This window comes from Cannabis sativa, chromosome X (genome assembly GCF_029168945.1).
Source record: "Cannabis sativa cultivar Pink pepper isolate KNU-18-1 chromosome X, ASM2916894v1, whole genome shotgun sequence".
Taxonomy (NCBI): Eukaryota; Viridiplantae; Streptophyta; class Magnoliopsida; order Rosales; family Cannabaceae; genus Cannabis; species Cannabis sativa.
Genome location: NC_083610.1, coordinates 63,813,235 through 63,836,605, shown reverse-complemented (window position 1 = coordinate 63,836,605; position 23,371 = coordinate 63,813,235). Strand labels below are relative to the sequence as shown.

The 23,371-nt window shown below is 34.0% G+C and overlaps 1 non-coding gene across 1 annotated transcript; it reads left to right on the top strand.

Moving 5' to 3' along the window:
* Positions 1-22,921: 22,921 nt before the first annotated feature.
* On the top strand, positions 22,922-23,028 carry LOC115703321 (small nucleolar RNA R71). Its single transcript, XR_004009096.1, has one exon. It is a non-coding gene; the product is annotated as a small nucleolar RNA R71 (small nucleolar RNA).
* The last annotated feature ends 343 nt before the right edge of the window (positions 23,029-23,371 follow it).

The following is a 23,371-nucleotide window of genomic DNA, read 5'->3' as shown; positions in this document are numbered from 1 at the left end:
ATTAAGTGTAGAATACTTGGACTTTAGTGAGTTTATGGACTTTAACATCATTTCTCTCAATTTGAATAATAACTCCAAAATGTACATTTAATCTTTTTACAAAAATACACAACATTGAGATTACACTTATAAAATGGAAAACTAAATCAAATTGATAAAATATAACAAAATTAATTAAAATTTAATCTAAAGATACTAAAATTAATATTTATGCAAAACTAAATAAAACCAAATAAAAGTCACGTAAATAAACTAAAAAACTTGAGAACAAAGCTAATTTAATGCCCAAAAAGATATAAATAACTCTATTTTCATAGAGTTATCAGTAGTACACTGTTGACACGATTTTTTATCAACCGATCTAAGAAGATCATAAACGAGCAAATGAACACAACCGTTCGTCAATTAAAGCAAACCAGTTTATCAAAAATGAATTTAACAAAGATGACCAAGAGAATGTTATAGTAGTTCACCCCCTTTCACATGTAATAGGCTAGTCCACTTGGATTGTTATTAGTCTCAATGCTTAAGGAGAGTTCTCCAAAGTTATATTCTCCAAGATTTCAATCCTAAAATGAGTTTTTAGAATGAGAGAGTAAGAGTTTGTTAGAATGATTTCGTGAGGATCAAAATTAGGGTGCTTTTACAAGTGAATTCACTCCCTTTATATAGGTTTTCATCTAGGTCTCTCTTAGAGTTTAAAATATCTTAACCTAACACACACCTTCCCCTAACTATAGTAAGGTTAAGTGTAAAATAGAAAATGACGAAAAAAATCATATTTCAAAACAAATATCTGAAAAATGATAACTGCTGAAGATATCTTTAATCTACATGTGCTAGCTTATTTTTTTCAGGAGGAGCACATGCATGTTAATGACGAGAACATGTTGAGATGGTGATGCTAATGAGTCATGAGAAGCACGTGCTGAGGTAAGGAGCATCTCCTCTAGGGCCAAGATGATGACTTTATGTTGTGATCTCGGCTTGGGCTGAGATTATGACTTGAAGTGGTGATCTCAGCTAGGGCCGAGATGGTATGAGGTGATGAGCTTTGGTACAAGGTGATGAGCTTTAGTACGAGGCAATGAACTTTGGTACGAGGTGATGAGCTTTAGAATGAGGTGGTGAGCATTGGTACAAGGTGATGGTGTTTGAGCCGAGGTGGTGGTGTTTTCAACCTTGGTCTGAGGTGATAATCTCGGCCTTGGTCCAAGGTGATGATGTCGACCTTATTTTGAGGTGATGATCTCGACCTTGGTTTGAGGTTATGATCTCGACCTTGGTACAAGATTATGATCTCGGTATCAGTCTGAGGTGATGACCTCAATCTTAGTTTGAGAAGATGATACTTTGGCCTTTTGCAAGGCTTGGAGCCGAGGTTATGAACCTCTTTGGAGCCAAAGTGAGGATGTTTGAGGATGCCAAGATGATGCCCTTATGATGATGTGCATCTTCACTAGGGCTAAGATGATGCCCTGATGAAGAGTACCTCGACCTTAGGGAAGGTGAGTTGACATTGTGTCACCACCTAAATGTACGTTGAGGTGATTAGTCATGGTGGTTTCACCACCAAGGTTCCTAGGTGAAATGCTATCTTTGCAATTGCTATTTTTTTTTTCAAAATTAAGGTATAACATGTTGGGTTTTATGCCCTAAATAAAATTCCATTTCAATGTAATCTATTTTATTCAACATCAATAAAGAAACAGAAGTATTTTTCATTCATTTGTGTATGTTTTGGTTCACTTTATCAATTGCTTGTCTATTTGATTTATAAATTCATCTGAAACCCTTTTCACATACTTGATCCTATTTATTGTGTTGTCAACACTTTGGAAAGTAAACGTGACTATGTGAATAAAGTTTCCTAGATTTATCAGACACAGGGTTTTACTGATATGATAATCTACAACAAGAGTTTACTTGCATTTGGAGAAATGCTATGTTCTTTCCAGAACATTAGCTAAAGTAAAGCTCAGGTTGGATGCATGGAGTATGCATCGGAAGAGACCGATATTGAACTTTGACTTAGATTTACTAAACTTATCGTAAAATCTATTCAAGTCAATATCGCCTAGTTGATCCTAGATCAAATGATCTTAATCCTGTTATGATTAGGCTCAATCTCAGGAGGCTATTCGTGTTCTTTGATTTGTTAGTTAAGCCTACTTTTAGGTCAGGGTGATACGTACATTTTGAGAACACGGTAGTGCCATTGAGTGGGAGCGCTAACATAAACATGGAATCTATAGCTTCTATCTGGCGAATAGTAAGCAAAGGATGATCTCCTTCGAGCTTGACCAAACGAAAATAAATGGTGGAGTACTCATTTCACATAAGCTGAAATATCATTTATACGGGGTCAAGTGTTTTAAGGATAAAATACATAGTAGGGTGTAACGGTAATCTAATCCCTTTACAGTGTAGATCATTCATATAGAGGATCATCGATCAAATTAGGATTATAACAATGGATAACTAATGATGTGTCTATATGGTGGAACATATAGAGCATTCTATATACTGAGAGTGCAATTCTAAGTTCTATGCGTGGATTCAACGAAGAATTAATAAGTTAGTGAATTTAAGTAATAAATTCTTGATCTGCTTATTGGAAGCTCGGTTATATAGACCCATCGTCCCCCCACTAGTTGAGATAATATTGCTTGTAAGACTCATATAATTGGTTTTGATTAATCAATTATAATTCTCAAATTAGACTATGTCTATTTGTGAATTTTTTTCACTAAGTAAGGGCGAAATTGTAAAGAAAGAGTTTTAGGGGCATATTTGTTAATTATGATACTTTGTATGGTTCAATTAATAAATATGATAAATGACAATATTATTTAATAATTATTTATAGTTATTAAATAGTTAGAATTGGCATTTAAATGGTTGAATTAGAAAATTGGTGTTTTTGAGAAAATCAGATGCAAAAGTGATAAAACTGCAAAATTGAAAAAAGTGAGGCCCAAATCCATACTGCCATGGCCGGCCACTTTTATAGGAATTATCCTCTGATATTTTTATTATTTTAATGCCAAATAATTCAAACCTAACCCTAGTGGAATGCTATAAATTGATAGTGAAGGCTTCAGGAAAATTACACACTTTTCATTCAGAAAAACCTGAGCCTCTCTCTCTACCTTGGCCGACCACTCCCTCTCTCTCTTCTTCCTTAAGATTTCGAAATACTTAGTGATTAGAGTAGTGCCCACACACAACAAGTGATACCTCAATCATAGTGAGGAAGATCGTGAAGAAAGACTTTCAGCAAGAAGGAGTTTCAGCACTAAAGAATCAGAGAAAGAGATCCAAGTTCAAATCTTGATAATACTCTGCGACAGAAAGGATACAAAGGTTAGAGATCTGAATGGAAGGAGTCATATTATTTCGCTGCACCCAATGTAAGGTTAACTAAACTTTATATGTGTTTATTTCATCATTTTAGAAAGTTCATATTTAGGGTGTTAATCAACATACTTGTGAGTAGATCTAAGATCCTGGTAAAATAATTTCCAACATAACACTTGCCTCCTAAAAGTATGCTCATAATTCAATAAGTAATACTTTTGAACTTCTTCTGAGACTTGCAAAATAGGTTTAGGATTACCTCTCCAATTTTTATTTCAAATGAGGGAAGTGGCCATCACATCTTGGCATGGGGACAAGGTGATGGCGTCTCTCGGTCACGAACGAAATGATGTGATTCACCCATTGTGGAACAAAGGTGATATAACCATGTAGATGATGACATGGAGTGAATGAGGTGATGATATCTCAGGATGATGTGAGCAATAAGGTCCAGCCACCTTGGTACCTGTTTGGGTGGCGCGGTTGTGTGACCGTGGTTATGTCGAAACATCTCAACAAGGACACTTTGTGATTTGGCCAAGAAGTTGTCGAGGTGGAGCAGCTTCAGTCTTGGAGGCCAACGTGATTTGGGCATTCTGGGTAGAGTCAAAGAGGTTTAGCCATGAGGACCACTATCTCTCATTTGGCCTTGATGTTGGCTCCAAGTAATATGTTTGGTCATGTGGGTCAAAGTTCCTTGAGCATCATGTGTTAGGTTATATTTAGCCTATGTTTTGGGTCTGTAAAGTTAGCATTTTCTCGTCTATTGGTGTCTTTTGGAGCAGTTTTACGCTTGATTTTCATTGTTTCAGGTTCCCGGGGTGTTAAAGTTCAAATTCAGTCAAATGGTGAAAAGACGGGACAAACTGGCAAAAAATTGGAAAAATCGGCTCCAGATGCGTCAGTAGTCGCGACCACCGTTGAGCCAGGTCGCGACCCTTTTTCATGGTCGCGAGTCTGGTCGTGACTTCGAGATTTGGCAGAAACCCGGTTTTTCTAGTTTTGCCTATAGTCGCGACCAGCTTAAAGGCTAGTCGCGACTAGGTACGGAAAACACAGTTTTGACCTAATTTTGATTTTTCTCTCAATTGGAGGCACACCTCTCATCCCTATATAAGGAATACGACTCTGAAGGTCAACCTAAGCAGAAAAAGACCTAAAAAGTGGATGAAGGTGGAGAGGAAGCTATCTTGAAGACCCGGAGCGATATCACCTTCTAGTTTCTTTCTCTTACCCTTAATTCTTCCTTTTATGTTTAGTTTTGTTTCAGAATTAATCATGGATGTTTTTAAAGTTTTTATGAGCTAAATTTCTCATTAAGGGAGGATGATGAATGTTGTTTAAGTTTATGCCTAGTTAATAAATAATTGCCATTCCTTCATCTTGTTTATGAATACTATCTATATTTGTGTTTAATTCCATGTGCAAGTTTGATCACCTTTTACATGTTTAATGATCTCAATTCGAAATCTGAAAAGTGATAATTGAGAATGCTAAAATTGGATAGTCTAGGTTTTGATGTGAAACGAAAGTATTTACATAGCCTTAGTGACAAATAGATTATTGCTTAATGCTGATTTTATGTTGATTTAATTAAGAAGTTAATTAGAGAACATAAGATTTAGAACCTAAAAGATCTGAAAAGAGTTAGGTTAATTTATAATCTGTCATTCACATTGAGATAATGATAGCAATTAGGTATTAACATTGGTAACTTAACAACAGGATTCACCTCCCTAATCTCTCATCCTGATTAATCGTCGTATATTCTTTTTTAATTTTCTGAGTATTTTCTTTAAATTGCAAAAATTAATGTTTTACCAATTAGAATCATAAGTGTAGTTTAGTAGTACTTAATCCAATTCCCTGTGGTTCGACCTCACTTGCGTGAGATACTACTTGATTGCGTATACTTGCGTAGTAATCATAAAATTCGTAACATCATGCTTCGGAATAACTTCTTTTCATCTTAAACTATATACCTCCAGTGTGGAGTTGAAAATGTAGAGTGGTCACTCATGGCTTCCCTTGCTATATGAGTTTTGAGTTACATGTCTCATCCCATCATATATTTGAGTTAAGTTGCTTCTCTTACTCGAATTTGACACCTGAATAGAGTTAAAGTCTCTTACTCAAGTTTGATACTTGAATAGAGTTAAAGGCTCTTGCTCTATATTGACGTATGAGCATAGTTATATCCCAAGAGAAGTCAAATCATCACTGCCTCCTTGAAAGAAAGATGTCCAAAACCGCTAGACAATGGGGGCATACTTGCCCGACCGCCATGATACTATGATCATGGTGTGAATAGCTTTTCAAAATTGTCAATATAATGGAAGTGTATGGCTCAATGCAAAGGATCTTTCTTCATGATTATACAGAATTTTTGATTATTTCTATTCATGATGCTTCGACTTAATCGACGAATAATGAAAAACAAAATCTGGATAAATACCAATAGCTTTTATGGGTTATAAAATACTGATCGAAATAAATAATTCTTGCGGTGCAAAATCAACAAATTTTTTTTTAGTGATAGTTATATGATTTTTCATTTGAGTATAGTTATATCTATACCCTTCCTCCCCCTAAGTAACAAGGTTTACTTAGTATCCTTTATTACTTATTTTTAGAGTTTGGCGAAGTGACTATAATTATTTTTTAATAACTAATTGTCTTCATTGACTAAAAAATATAAACTAATAGAAAAAAAATGCAAAAATAAATATTTGACTAAACATTGTTATTAATCTAGTTGCTTCTTTTCCCATGCGTGTGACGCACACTTATTTGTTGATGAAGCCACTATTCACTAGTGTGCTACTAACCTCCTCTAGGGTAGTGGTCGTAGCACAACTACTCCCTCCACGGGTGGGGTAAGCCCAGGTTATGACCCGATTGGCCTCCTTGTGGATGCATTGGAAGGTTGAGAATTTTGTACTCTGGTACCATTGGTTGTTGTATATTGGCACCTCGAGGATTGTATTTCCTTTTCCTTGCATAATGAGCTAGGGGTCTGTTATGGATGAGTGTGTCTATTTCGTCTTTTAGATTTTGACACTCATTGGTAATTTGTCCTAGGTCCTTGTGATATTGATATTATTTTGATGAATGTCTTCGTGCTCAATCACCTTTCAAGGACTCTAGTACAGGGAATGGTACATGGTGCTCATTTTCTACATAAATAGTTTTAAGGGACTCTGCTAGCTTCATGTAGATGGTGTACATGGGCTAGTAGTGGTCTTGACCTTTGTTTCTTTTACCTTTTTGATTCTCCCCATCGCAACCTTTTCTCTTGTTATTTTGTATAAAGTTATTGGTGACTAGAGGTTTAGTTGTTGGCGGTTGTGACGAAGCAACATTAGTGGTGGTAGTACCTGGGGTAGTTTGTTCTGAAGGAATAGAGAGGATGTTGGCTGTCCTTGCCTCCTCAATGTTGATGTACTACTAGGGTCTTTTAATAAATTCAACTATGGTAGGGGCACTCATTTCTTGCGGGCTATCCTATAGTAAAAACCCATGAGTTAAACCTACCCTGAGTTCCATAAGTCTTCCACTATCATCCACATCTCTAACCTTGGCAGCTTTCATGTTAAACCTTTTGATGTAGACTTTTAAACTTTCACTAGGTTGTTGATTCACATTGGCCAAGGAGGAGAACTTAGGTTTTCGAGACTAGGCGGCATGAAAAATCTTTTTTAAATTCAATCGACAACTTATCGCAAGAAATAATGGAATGCTTCTTAAATTTGTTAGTTTAGGTCTTAGTCGCCCCAATTAAGGTCACCGGGAATAACATGCACTTTAAGTCTCCAACGACCTGACTCACTCTCATTATTATATTGAAATAACTAATATGAACTCTGGGATCTGTACTCACTCATATTTTGTTGTGGGTGGCATCTGGAAACCTAGACGATATGGTAGTGTAGAGATATGTGGTGAAAATGGCTCAAGTTTTTCGTCTTACTCGTGCCCCCAAAATTTTTGTTAGTGTTTAACAATTGTTGAATTTGTTGTTCTAATGTGGTGAGTCTAGGGTCATTTGTCCATGAAGCCAAGACGTTGTGATCTTCTGGTAGAGGAGTAACCATATTAAACTGAGGTGCATATTCCCCCTACTGAGAAGGTATTGTTGGAAATTATTTTACCAGGATCTTAGATCTACTCACAAGTATGTTGACTAACACCCTAAATATGAACTTCTAAAACGATTATAAAATAAACACATATAAAGTATGAGAAACCTTACATTGGGTGCAGTGGAATAAAATATCTCCTTCCGTTCAGATCTCTAACCCTTGTATCCTTTCTGTCGCAGAGTATTATCAAGATCTGAACCTGGATCTCTTTCTCTCCTTCTTTAGTGCTGAAACTCTTTCTTGTTGAATATCTTTCTTCATGATCTTCCTCACTATGATTGAGGTATCACATGCTGTGTGTGGGCACTACTCTAACACTAAGAGGTTCGAAATTATTCAAGGAAGAAGAAGAGTACGAAGGTGGCAGCTAGGGTTTAGAAAGAGAAGGCTCAGGTTTTTCTCTGAAGGAAACCAGAAGTAAAAGTGTTAATTTCCTGTAGCCTTCACTATCTATTTATAGCATTCCACATAGGGTTAGGTTTGAATTATTTGGCATTAAAATAATGAAAATATCAGATGATAAAGCCTATAAAAGTGGCCGGCCATGGCTATGTGGATTTGGGCCTCACTTTTTGCAATTTTGCAGTTTTATCATTTCTGCATCTCATTTTCCCAAAAACACCAATTTTTAAATTCAACCATTTAAATGCCAATTCTAACTATTTAATAACTATAAATAATTATTAAATAATATTGTCATTTATCATATTTATTAATTGAACCATACAAAGTATCATAATTAACAAATATGCCCTAAAAACTCTTTCTTTACAATTTCGCCCTTACTTAGTGAAAAATTCACAAATAGACATAGTCTAATTTGAGAATTATAATTGATTAATCAAAACCAATTAAATGAGTCTTACAAGTAATATTATCTCAACTAGTGACGGGACCATGGGTCTATATAACCGAGCTTCCAATAAGCAGATCAAGAATTTATAACCTAAATTCACTGACTTATTAATTCTTCGTTGAATCCACACATAGAACTTAGAATTGCACTCTCAGTATATAGAACGCTCTATATGTTCCACCATATAGACACGTCATTAGTTATCCGTTGTTATAATCCTAATTTGATCAATGATCCTCTATATGAACAATCTACACTGTAAAGGGGTTAGATTACCGTGACACCCTACAATGTATTTTATCCTTAAAACACTTAACCCCGTATCAATGATATTTCAGCTATGTGAAATGAGTACTCCACCATTTATTTTCGTTTGGTCAAGCTCGAAGGAGATCATCCTTTACTTACTATTCGCCAGATAGAAGCTATAGATTCCATGTTTATGTTAGCGCTCCCACTCAATTGCACTACCGTGTTCCCAAAATGTATGTATCACCCTGACTCAAAAGTAGGCTTAACTAACAAATCAAAGAACACGAATAACACTCTTGAGATTGAGCCTAATCATAACAGGATTAAGATCATTTGATCTAGGATCAAGTAGGCGATATTGACTTGAATAAATATTACGGTAAGTTTAATAAATCTATGTCAAAGTTCAATATCGGTCCCTTCCGATGCATACTCCATGCACCCAACCTGAGCTTTACTTTAACCAATGCTCTGGAAAGAACATAGCATTTCTCCAAATGCAAGTAAACTCCGTTGTAGATTATCATATGAGTAAAACCTGTGTCTGTTAAATCTAGGAATCTTTATTCACATAGTCATGTTTACTTTCCAATGTGTTGACAACACAATAAACAGGATCAAGTATGTGAAAAGGGTTTCAGATAAATTTATAAATCAAATAGACAAGCAATTGATAAGATGAACCAAAACATACACAAATGAATGAAAAGTACTTCTGTTTCTTTATTCATGTAGAATAAAATGGATTACATTGAAATGGAGTTTTATTTAGGGCATAAAACCCAACACACTCCCACTTGCACTAATATAAAACTAATCAGTACATATCAATTAATCCTAAATTCTGACGGTGCTTTTCAAATGAAGTTACGGCCAAGACTTTGGTGAATGGATCAGCTAAGTTGTCTTCTGTGTCCACTTTCTCAACCAGTACATCCCCTCTTGCCACATATTCTCTAATGATGTGATACTTCCTTTCTATGTGTTTGCTTCTCTTGTGGCTTCGAGGTTCCTTACTATTGGCTATTGCTCCATTATTATCACAAAGTAGGACCAGAAGCTTTTCCATTCCAGGCACGACACCGATACTGGTGAAGAACTTTCTTAGCCATACAAGCTCTTTAGCAGCTTCTACTGCAGCTATGTATTCTGCTTCCATCGTCGAGTCCGATATCGCGGTTTGTTTAGCACTTCTCCAAACCACTGCTCCACCCCCAAGAGTAAACACCATCCCAGATGTAGATTTCTTGTCTTCAAGACATGCCTGGAAATCTGAATCAGTATAGCCTATGGGATTTAAAGCACCACCCTTGTAGACTAATACAAGATTTCTTGTACTCTTTAAGTATTTCAGAATATATTAACTGCATTCCAATGTTCCTGTCCTAGATTTGACTGATACCTGCTCACGATTCCAGCTGCATAGCAGATGTCAGGTCTAGTGCATAACATTGCATACATTAGACTTCCAACTTCAGAAGCATAAGGAATTTTCGCCATGTCCTCTATCTCTTGAGGATCAGTAGGAGACTGTTCCTTAGATAGACGGATACCATATCTAGAAGGCATGTTCGCCCCATTGGTAGTGTTCATGGAGAATCTCTCTAAAACTTTGTCAATATAGGTTGTTTGAGAGAGAGCAAGAGATTTGTTCTTCTGGTTTCTGATAATCTGAATACCAAGAACATAGGCTGCTTCACCCAAATCTTTCATATCGAATTAAGTGTTAAGCCATTCCTTGATGTTAGTCATTTTCTTGATATTGTTTCCAATAATCAAAATGTCGTCAACATAAAGGACCAGGAATACTACTACTTGGTCTTCCTTGAGTTGGTAAACTCAAGATTCATCTTCATTCTGAAGAAAGTCGTAGGTCTTCATGATTTCATCAAACCTTTTATTCCATGAGCGAGAAGCTTGCTTAAGTCCATAGATAGACTTATTTAATTTGCAAACTTTCTTTTCCTGCCCTGGAAGAACATAGCCTTCTGGTTGCTCCATATATATGGTTTCTTCAAGTACCCAATTAAGGAAGGCAGTCTTGACATCCATTTGCCAGATTTCATAATCGAAAGCAGCAGCTATGGAGAGAAGAATTCGGATGGATTTGAGCATGGCAACAGGACTAAAAGTTTCCTCATAGTCCACACCTTCTCTTTGGGTATAACCCTTGGCTACAAGTCTAGCTTTCAAAGTTTCGACTTTGCCTCCAGCTCCTCTTTTCTTCTTGTAAACCCAGTTACATCCAATTGGATGATAGTCATCAGGTGCGTCTACATATTCCCAGACTTTATTCTTTTTCATGGAATCTATTTCTGAATCCATGCCGGCTGACCATCGTTTCCGTTGCGGACTAGCCATTGCCTGTTTATAGGTTAATGGGTCGTCTTCAATACCGCCACCAACGACCATATTGATTTCACCATCCAAGCCATAACGAGCTGGTTTTGTTGAAACCCTCCCACTACGGCGAGGAGCAGTGATCTTCTGAACAGGAACTTTGGTAGTAGTTTTCTCAGTAGGTTCGACTGAGGGAGTGGGATTATCCTCTTCTTGAGTGGAAGAGGACGGAACATTGGAAGGACTTATATCTGAAAGCATTTCCTCCAACACTACTTTACTTTGTGGTTTGAAATTCTTAATATAGTCATCTTCAAGGAAAGTGGTGTTTGTGGAAACAAACACTTTATCATCCTTGCGACTATAAAATAGTCCACCCCTAGTCTCTTTAGAATTTCCGACAAACATGCAAACTTCAGTTCGTGATTCAAGTTTGCCTTCTTTCTTTCTCAAGACATGAGCAGGGCACCCCCCAGATTCTGTAATGGCAAAAACTAGGTGTACGACCATTCCATAGCTCTAAAGGTGTCTTAGGGATTGATTTAGATGGAACAACATTTAAAATGTCGGTTGCCATCTGAATTGCATATCCCCAGAAGGATGTAGGTAGAGTTGAATAACTAAGCATGGACCTAACCATTTCCAAAAGCGTGCGATTCCGTCTTTCTGCAACTCCATTTTGCTGTGGAGTGCTAGGGGCGGTTAATTGGGATTCAATTCCAAGTTTAATTAAATGATCTTTGAAATGCATATCCATATATTCTCCACCCCTATCAGTTCGCAAGATTTTTAATATTTTACCCAATTGGTTTTGAGCCAATGCTTGAAATTCCTGAAACTTTTCAAATGTTTCAGATTTCTTATGCATGAGGTAAATATGTCCATATCTAGAGTAATCGTCAATGAAAGTGACAAAGTACTCATAACCACCTCGGGCTTTTACATTTAAAGGTCCGCAAACATCTGAATGCACTAACCCTAGGGGTTGTTTGGCACGCTCTCCCTTTGCAGAGAAAGAACGTTTGGTCATCTTTCCTTCTAGGCAAGACTCGCAAACAGGTAATTCACCTAAGACGACATTTTTCAATGGGCCGTCTTTGGTTAGCCTATTTAGTCTGTCATAGCCTATGTGACCCAAACGTAAATGCCATAGATATGTTTCATTATCATCATCGATCTTTTTCTTTTTGTGGTTTCTAGGTTTAGCTACTTTAAAAAGTTCGTTATGTAGGGAAAATGGTGTTTCTGGTCTAAGAACATAAAGCCCCTGTTCCATGGATGCAACACAAATATGATTGTCATTTCGAGAAATGGTAGAACCAGAACTCGAAAAATATAATTTGTATTGTTGCAATTGTAAGCATGAAACAGAAACCAAGTTTCTACTGAAATTTGGAATGTATAAGACATTGTCTAATTCCAAAATTCTGTTTTGAAACTTGAGTTTGGCTTTTCCTCTAGCTCTAACCGAAACCATTTCGCCATTACCAACCTTAAGTTTCAACTCTCCGGATTTCAAATAATTCCAATTCTCAAGCAATTGCAATGAACAACTTACATGGTTTGTAGACCCAGAATCAAGAATCCAAATGGATTTATCATTCTCTAAAACACATGATTCGAAGACTAAAGCATCACTGCTTATTCGTTTGTGAATTGTTGTTCTTGCTGGTTCATTTTGTTGTGAAGTATAACTTGAGGAAGTGGAATCACTTTCTCTTATCTTCTCAACTAAGCTTGAAATAGTAGGATTTATGGAGTTATGAACTATTTGCTCTTCAGAGTGAACAATTCCCAGCTTACCTGCTTTCTGGAATTTTATGTTCATCATCAGCATATGGGAAGTATTACTCTGACAAGGAGTTTATAACTTCAAGTTCATTTGCTAAGATATTAACTAGGAGTGGAATGGGATGAGGGTTATTGGCACTACAACACATCAATAAAACAGAAGTAAGGTTTTGGTTCAAATTCATACACAAGTTCAGAAAATAACGAATAATCACATATGTTATAAAAATACTAAATCTAACATAGTTTATTTTCCAAGGTTTCCAACATAATGAAATACAGTGTCCCGGTAGGCGAGAGTCAAAGATAACATTAGTTGAATAGAGTAGTCAGCTCATCTAAAATAAAACCATTTTAGCAACCTTTTATTCGATCAAAATGAGAATCCAACATTGTCCCGGTAGGCGAGAGTCAAGGTTATTCTCATTTTATGAGCTTCCACCATTGTTTCATGTTTTATGAGTTTATCTCTAAGTAGTCACCGTAGGAGAGAGTCTAATAGAGACAAAAACTCACAAAACACTTATCAAATGAGATCTTACGGTATTAAAAGTTTTCAACGAACAACCATCCATAAGGGGGAAAAAGTCTAGCGTCCCGAGGTTATATTGAAAAAATTTAACTTTTGTAAGACCAACAATGGAGATCGAATATCTTTTGATTAAAGCTCATTATTTTTTAAAAAAATATATGTATTTTATTTAATCATCTGTTCCATGAAAAATTACAAATTAAAGTTGGTTTAAATAAAAAATCAACTTTATTTAAATTTCAATTATTATTTAAATTCGAAAAATAAATTCGAAAATAATGGAACAAATTTGAAAAAATCTTGTTTAAGTTGTTTAGAAGAATCTAAAAAATCAACTTAAATATCTTTCAAATTAGATTTAATTAAATATAAAATTAAGTTGTAACCACTTAATTTGAAAATATTCTATTTTAAGTTAATATTTGAAAAAATATCAACTTAAAAAATATCTAAAGAATCTTAATAACCAATTCCTAAAATTCCTCAACTTAATTTTGAAATTTGAAATTCAAAAGATATTCAGATTTAAGTTGATTAGTTAGAGATAACTAATATTCAACTTAAATAGGAATATTTAATGAAAAATTTAAATTAAGCTTCAGAAAGAATCTAGTTGGTTATAATTCTATATTTAATTAATTACAAGAAAATACATATAGTTTAGCTTAGAATATAATTCTTTAAACTATGGTTTTCTTAAATTAATTTCAAAATAAATGAAATTAATTTTGTTGCTAATCAATTTTATTAGGTTAAACTAATTTAATTAACCTAGTACAGTTATCCAAATCAGGCAAATGGGCCTTCACAATTGGGGTAGTTCATGTGAGGGGGAGCTGGGTTCAGTATGTCGTACCCACTACTATGGCCCCCAACTCTCACACAAGGCCCAAAAGAGAGGAATTTAACCTTAAAATGAACAACTGTTATTAATTGAATAGGCCCGAAAACTAAATGGGCCTAAATAAAATCTATCAAAAACTATGATATTTTATTTAGCAACAACCTATATGCATCTATAACAAAATTAAACATATAGGCTCACACAGGCACACATTTGGATGGATCCTATCATGTTGCTAGGTCATACACAGATGAAAGAAGATTGTAAAATTTACCAGTTACAAATTATTTACTTGACCTATCGTCAATTGAACCATGGGTTAAAATCAAATCGTTGGATCTGTCAACAAGTTAACCATGGCAATTTAGATCAAGCAATAATAGGTTTTATAAAACTTATTAACAAGATGAATTGGATAGTTGGATGTAGGATTTATTTAATTTTAAATAATTATTTTTCGAAAATATTTAAAAAAATATTTCGGTTTTTAAGAATAAAATAATAAAAAATTTAAAATTAAACCTACAATTTTTGAAAAAATAGGTTTCAACTAACCTAAATATCATTTCAAAAAATAATTGCTAACTACCTTTTAAATTTTTAAAGTTATTTTATAAATTAAATATAAAACAAAAATAAATAAATATTTTTCAAATTTTATAATTTAATTTAAATAAAATAACAAAATTTTAAAGTTAGCAAAATATCTTACTTCTATTTAAAATTACATGATTATAGTAATCTTATTTTAAATTTAAATAAGGTCAAATAATTTAAAAAAAAATTATTTTAAAAAATATTTAATATCTGAACTTTAAATTTAAAAAATAAGATAAAATAATCAAATTTAAAAATAAGATATAAAATCAAGAACAAAGATAGATTTTTACTTGTTTTCAAATTCAAATTACACTAATATCTAAAATTAAATTTAAAAAATTTAAATTAATTTATTTCTTATATTAGATTTGAAAATTGAAAAGTAAAAATAAAAATACAAAACTACACAAAAAATCTGAAGTTAATTCCATGAAATAGCATGAAAAATCGAAGAAAAACGAAAAAATTGCGAGTTGTACAGGCAGTATGCATTGCATACTGTCCATGGGCGCGCACGGGGTAGACTGACCGAGAAACCTCAGCGCAGGACGCTGCTAGCAGCCTTTCCGCGCGCGCACGCTCGGTTTCAGACACGAATTCGTGTCCGTGGGCGTGCTGTCTGAAGGAAAGTCCCTCATGCGCGCGCGTGTGACAGTTGCACCATCCCGATATTTTTCGAAACTTCAAAAAATCATAACTAATTCAAATTAAATCGAAATTGAGTTCTGTAAAAAAGTAAATTGCTTAATTTTTTCCAAACTATCCAAAAAAAATAATTTCAGAAACAGATATTCAATTATTTTTCACGAAAATTCACAAACATCAATCAATCATCATACAACACACAAAACATAATGATACCATCCAAAACATAAACAAATCGTTTTAAGTCCAAAATTTCTTGCAAGCAAATCAATTACCATGGCTCTGAGGCCAGTTGTTGGAAATTATTTTACCAGGATCTTAGATCTACTCACAAGTATGTTGATTAACACCCTAAATATGAACTTCTAAAACGATTATAAAATAAACACATATATGAGAAACCTTACATTGGGTGCAGCGGAATAAAATGTCTCCTTCCGTTCAGATCTCTAACCCTTGTATCCTTTTGTCGCAGAGTATTATCAAGATCTGAACCTGGATCTCTTTCTCTCCTTCTTTAGTGCTGAAACTCCTTCTTGTTGAATATCTTTCTTCACGATCTTCCTCACTATGATTGAGGTATCACTTGCTATGTGTGGGCACTACTCTAACACTAAGAGGTTCAAAATTATTCAAGGAAGAAGAAGAGTATGAAGGTGGCGGCTAGGGTTTAGAAAGAGAAGGCTCAGGTTTTTCTCTGAAGGAAACCAGAAGTAAAAGTGTTAATTTCCTGAAGCCTTCACTATCTATTTATAGCATTCCACATAGGGTTAGGTTTGAATTATTTGGCATTCAAATAATGAAAATATCAGATGATAAAGCCTATAAAAGTGGCCGGCCATGGCTATATGGATTTGGGCCTCACTTTTTGAAATTTTGCAGTTTTATCATTTCTGCATCTCATTTTCCCAAAAACGCCAATTTTCAAATTGAACCATTTAAATGCCAATTCTAACTATTTAATGACGATAAATAATTATTAAATAATATTGTCATTTATCATATTTATTAATTGAACCATGCAAAGTATCATAATTAACAAATATGCCCTAAAAACTCTTTCTTTACAATTTCGCCCTTACTTAGTGAAAAATTCACAAATAGACATAGTCTAATTTGAGAATTATAATTGATTAATCAAAACCAATTAAATGAGTCTTACAAGTAATATTATCTCAACTAGTGGGGGGACCATGGGTCTATATAACCGAGCTTCCAATAAGCAGATCAAGAATTTATAACCTAAATTCACTGACTTATTAATTCTTCGTTGAATCCACACATAAAACATAGAATTGCACTCTCAATATATAGAACGCTCTATATGTTCCACCATATAGACACGTCATTAGTTATCCATTGTTATAATCCTAATTTGATCAATGATCCTCTATATGAAAAATCTACACTATAAAGGGGTTAGATTACCGTGACACCCTACAATGTATTTTATCCTTAAAACACTTAACCCCGTATAAATGATATTTCAGCTATGTGAAATGAGTACTCCACCATTTATTTTCGTTTGGTCAAGCTCGAAGGAGATCATCCTTTACTTACTATTCGCCAGATAGAAGCTATAGATTCCATGTTTATGTTAGCGCTCCCACTCAATTGCACTACCGTGTTCCCAAAATGTACGTATCACCCTGACCCAAAAGTAGGCTTAACTAACAAATCAAAGAACACGAATAACACTCTTGAGATTGAGCCTAATCATAACAGGATTAAGATCATTTGATCTAGGATCAACTAGGCGATATTGACTTGAATAAATATTACGGTAAGTTTAATAAATCTACGACAAAGTTCAATATCGGTCCCTTCCGATGCATACTCCATGCACCTAACCTGACCTTTACTTTAACCAATGCTCTGGAAAGAACATAGCATTTCTCCAAATGCAAGTAAACTCCGTTGTAGATTATCATATCAGTAAAACCCTGTGTCTGATAAATCTAGGAATCTTTATTCACATAGTCATGTTTACTTTCCAATAAGTTGACAACACAATAAACAGGATCAAGTATGTGAAAAGGGTTTCAGATGAATTTATAAATCAAATAGACAAGCAATTGATAAGATGAACCAAAACATACACAAATGAATGAAAAATACTTCTGTTTCTTTATTGATGTAGAATAAAATGGATTACATTGAAATAGAGTTTTATTTAGGGCATAAAACCCAACAGGTATGTCATATGGTACCTGGTATGGGACTTCTCCTTGTGCATGCCCCCTATCCAGATGGCCCCTTAGATGAGGTTGTCTTCTCTGATTGAGGTGATCATGCAAGTTTGGGTCCCTTGCATCATGAGGGGACGCATAGAGTATATCTCAAAGTATTGAGATGGAGTGTTGCCATGGAAACTCACTAATCAGCTCCTTAAGTTGGAGCGATAACTATCTTCTAAAAAGCTTACCGTTCTTTGTTGTTGGGGGTTCTGAGGTACAGCCTCTTGTTGATGATATGTTTGGGAGTCGGTAGTCTAGGACCTTGATAAATAACTATCCTTCTGAGGTGGAGGTTGGGCGTATCCACGTTCCCTTGGTACAGATCTTCAACGAACATAGTTATCTTGAGAGACATCACATTATATTTTCCATTTATGTCCCCTAAGTTGAGGTTCTGGGTGAATGTAGTTATCTCGTGAATTCCCTTACCTCTCTCGAGGATGTTGAGGTAAGTCTTGACTTGGGGGTAAACTAATGGTTCCCCCTAGGTTGACAACACAATAAACAAGAATATCAGTGTGAAAAAGGGGTTGGATGAATTTATTAATCAAATAAGTAAATAGATGATCACATGAACCAAATAACACATTAAACAAGTAATGAAATTAAATCTGTTTCTTTATTGATATTTGAATGGAAAAGATTACATTGAAATGGAGTTTTATTTAGGGCACAAAGTCCAACATCAAGTAGGGGATCATGTGTTCTTACGAGTGTCTCCAATGAAGTGGATCAAGCGTTTCGGGAAAAGAGGAAAATTATGCCCTAGATTTACAGGACCTTTCGAGATTCTCGAGAAGGTTGGACAAGTGTGTTGTATACCGAAATGGTACGTTTTACATTTATCAACTTGCAAGCGCACGAATCTTTATTGTAGTATCCAGATTGTGAAGAACGAGGTCGAACCCATGGGAATTGCGTGAAATCGAAGAAAATACTAATTTAATCTAAGCTAATAAAACTCTAACCTAGTTCTGAAAATGGTGAGGTTTTTGGTAACAAAATAAAATAAAGTGTTTAAACGATAAAAATGAAAGTAACAGATATTTTCAGAGGTATTTGGGGATATTATTAAGGGTTCAGAATCCACTTAAGTGTATATAAAATATTTATGTTTATATTGATTCTCATAATTTAACCAGTAATCAAACCAATTATTTTCTAATAAAAAAATAGATTTTCCTTCGCTTTAAAATTATAAGTTCTAAGCATTAAATGTGAAACAATTTAATGTAAATACAAAAAATCAAAGAATATTATTTTTAATAAAATATGGAACCAAGCATAAATAATTTCTAACTATCAAAAATATTTGATATTAAAGATGAAAGAAATTATTTTAAGAAGCGAAAATCATAAGCATATATTGTACTGAGAATCAAAATAAAAATAAATACTTAATTAAATACACTGGGTTTCATCGTCCTCCTTAATAATAAGGGAACTTAGAAACCCATAAGAAAATTAACTAAGAAAGCGGTAAACTAACACTGAGCGGTCTGAGCGTTTTCTCTGGATTTTTCTGTCTGAAACTAAAACTGTCACTGAATTCTAAAAACCTAAGCTTCTATTTATAGAAGGGTAGAAGGACTAATGTGCAATTAAACTTATTACAAATTGCAAGTGGGTAAAAATGTAATTAAAATAACATAATTCGGAGTGCCACGTGTCACTGTCGGATTGGATGCATGTGGACACGTGGAGAGACGAGAGAATGCCACGTGGAAAGTGGCTGAAGCTACTTTGGGCTGAAGAGAATCGGACCAGAAGAGAACCACTCGCGCGCCTGGGAAGTGGCGCGCACGCACGACTAAGGAGAAGCCGTGCGCGTCACGCGCGCGTGGGAGCAGAGGGGCTGTTGGTGCTGGCGTGGCAGCTGCGGGCGAATGGGAGGAGACCACGTGGCTGCCCTGTCTGCTGGGAGAGAGAGATTTGGGCCGATTGGGCTTTTTTCTTGGACTGTTTTGGCTCTTCAAAAATGCCATTTTTCATTGCTTTGGATCACATTTTTACTATTTTTCTTTTTCTTTTCCTTTCTTTTCACAAATGTCATTTTCTTAATCAAACATAAATAAAATTAAATCCAAATAAATATTTTCAACACAAAATATATCACAATAATTTAAATGAAAATATTTATTTAAGATCTAATTAATTTGTATTTCTTTAAATAAAAACAATGCATTTTCTTAATTTCCTTTTTTATTTATTTATTTCTCTTATTTGTGTCATAAAATGTTATTTCCTTACAAAATTAACTCAACGCTACAATATTTTCAAATAAAAATATATTACATTAATTTCATGAAAATATTATATAGAATTAATTTTATTTTGTATTTTTACACTAATAAATATGCATTTTTGACTACTTAACACAACCCCCAACTAGCTTATTTCTAGTCCCTAGCAATTCAAGCGGATAACAAAATATTACCAAAATGAACAAATCAAAACAAACTCTGACTAATTGAAACAAAATAAAATATTAGTGTAAACTCTAGAAAATACTATATAAAAAAAATTACAATAGATATAATTCCAGACTTTGTGTGTGTGTGTTTCAAATCATATTCTTTGCTTTAATCCATAACGCAGATAATATTGAAAAATCTTTAAAGTAAAATCTCAACTCCAAATCCTCACAGGTATTGAAATATTTGAAAAGAGGAAGGGTTGTCACTCTTGGAGCTGGAAAGATATATTAATTGACGCTCAAATGGATAAAGATTTTTAGGACGAACAATGTAAACAATTATTGACCCATAGATAGGCTAACCAAAAATATTTTGAAATTCAAATGACAAGTTAACTTTCGGGATTTCATTACAGTACCTAGAGCCAAAATAAAGAAATAAACAACGATTTTTTTTTTCTATTTGGTGACTAATATTTATAAAAAATAAATTATAGCAAAGTTTCTTTTGATTGATGATGATACATTATATATTTTTTTCTATATATATTATATATGCATATATATTTTTACCGATATATATATTTTTTACTTTGCTAAAGGATTAAAACTAAGATATTGCTCTTTATATGATATACATATATATATATGTAATTTTTTTTAAGGGCAATATCCACAATAATTATTTACCGTAACAAAATTTTCTTTGGTATATTTTAAATTTTGACCAAGCTACGCTGATAGAGAAATGTTGCTCTTGCTTTTTTTTTTTTTTTTTTTTTGTATATCGTATGTAAGATATTGCTCTTTATATGATATATATGTATTTTTCTTTTAAGGGCAATATCCACAATATATATTTATACACTTTTTTTTTAAACAAGAGGCAACAAGTGTGATAAAAAAAAATAATTACAATTAGACTCAATTCTAAAACAAGTATCCCTCTAGTAATTGTCATATTTTTAAATTTCAAAAATTTCGATTTTACCAATTCAAAAGATCACTATATGTTCAAAAAGGCGCTTTCTCAATTCTCACTTCTCACAAAAAATGAAAGCTTTTAACTTAAGATTTTTCTCAATTAAATGTGTTAAAAACAATCAAATCATATATTAGTTTGTGCAATTTTTACTGAAATTACTATCTAAGTAATTAAATATAGTATAAACTAGTCTAACACAATATTTATTTATTCACATAATTAGCAGCTAAATTTGACTCAAAATTTTCAAAAGGTAAGAAATTTATCGAACTTAACGCAAGAATATACTCAATACCCCCAACTAAAATGAGACAGTGTCCTCAATGTCTAAATATGTATATGATAAGAACATGAGATGAGAACCGAAAAACTAGAGAATATGCACAGTGATAGATGTTGATGTTCTAACAAAAACAAATGAGAGAAAATAAACTAAATTACTGAAAAATAAAGAAAGCAATTAAAGATAGGACCAGTAGTTAAAGAATTCACTAACCTTGGTAAATCGAGTCGTGAAAGAGCGTTTCCTCCACTTCAGGTGGTGTTAATTCTAAAAATGGTTTCAACCTTTGACCATTGACTTTGAATACATTACCAGATTTAGAATTTTCAATTTTAACAGCTCTGTAAAACAGTACGAAGAGAAAATGGACCAGTCCATTTAGAACGTAACTTACCGGGATCAAAAGGAATGTCCCAATCAGGAGGTCGAAATAACTTTTGTGGTCTAGGGAGTGATTGTGATTCTCTAGGAATTTTCACAGATCGATCTGGTAACTTTTTCGGAACATTGGTGTTTCTTTTTGCAGTACACAGATCTTTTAAAAAATTTGAGTAGGCAGGTATTTGCTTAATGACATCTAAGAAAGGGATATTTATATTTACTTCCTTGAATACCTCTAAGATATCACCATACTGACTACCTCTTTTGATTGGGATCAATCTCTGTGGGAATGGAGCTTTTGGAATGAACGACAAAGTTTGACTCATTTTTTCAACCGAGTCTTTGGAATGTGAACTTTCAGGCTGACTCTTTTCATTTTCTTTTAACGAGTCAGTGTTCATTTTAGCATCAGGTTGAGATATATAATCAGGTTTTTCAATAATTTTTCCAGACCTAAGGATAGAAATTGAATTAGCTTCTTCAATAGGTCTAGATGTACTTACCTCGTACTGACTCTTCAGATTAGGAATGGGTTGACTGGGAAGTGTTCCCTTTTTCCTTTCAGCTACAGCTGTAGCAAGCTGACCCATTTGTGTTTCAAGTTTTAACAAGGACTGTTGGGTGGTTTTCATGAACTGTTATAAGGTATCCTCTAAAGATGGTTTTCATTGTTGTTGAGGATATGGCATATTATGTTGGGCATGACTCTGATTGGGTGAGTTGTATTGGTGCCCTTGGTTCATTGGAGGCTGGTTCTGTCTCCAAGAAAAATTTGGATGATTTCTCCAATTTGGATTGTCGGACTGAGCAAATGGGCTATCAAATGAATTCCCATAAGTTTGAAGAGCATTCACATCTTCAGAAAATGCCTCTTGATATATAGGCAATGATGGAGAGGATTGGGTAGTATGACTTGTACTATAACATAGAGAACAAAATTCATTCCTATGGATAGGAATATTCTTGGATTGACTTAATGACATAGCTTCAACTCTCCTAGTTATATTTGCTAATGATGTTTTGATATCTACGTCATCTTTGACATCGTAAATTCCACCTCTCTTAGGTGTGTTGGAAGCTTTCGATCTAGGATCTTAGCAATTCCATTGTTGAGAATTTACAGAAAGACTCTCAAGAGACTCCCAAGCCTCATCCCCTCTAAATTGCAAAAATTTTCCAGTGTGCATTGATTGTACCATTTGTCAGTTTGAGGGAGATAATCCATCATAAAAGTATTTTACCAATCTCCATTTCTCAAAGCCATGGTGTGGACATTTTAGTAATAAATCTTTAAATCTTTCCAAACATTCATAAAATTCTTCGTGATCTTTCTGATAAAATTCGAAGATTTCTCTCCTAATATTATCAGTTTTAGACATGGGAAAAAATTTGGACAAAAATTTATTAACTAATTCATCCCAAGTAAAAATGGATTGGGCTGAGAGTGAATTAAATCAGGCTTTAGACTTATCTTTTAATGAGAATGGAAAAAGTCTAAGCCTAACAAATTCATCAGAAAAATTTTGAAATCTAAAAGTAAAACAAATTTCTAAAAAATCTTTCACATGCATATATGAATCCTCTCTATCTAACCTATAAAAAGATGGTAAAAATTGAATTATAGAAGGTTTCAACACAAAATGTGTAGCATTTATTTCAGGAAAAATAATGCATGATGGAGAATTAACATAAATGGGAGAAAAATGA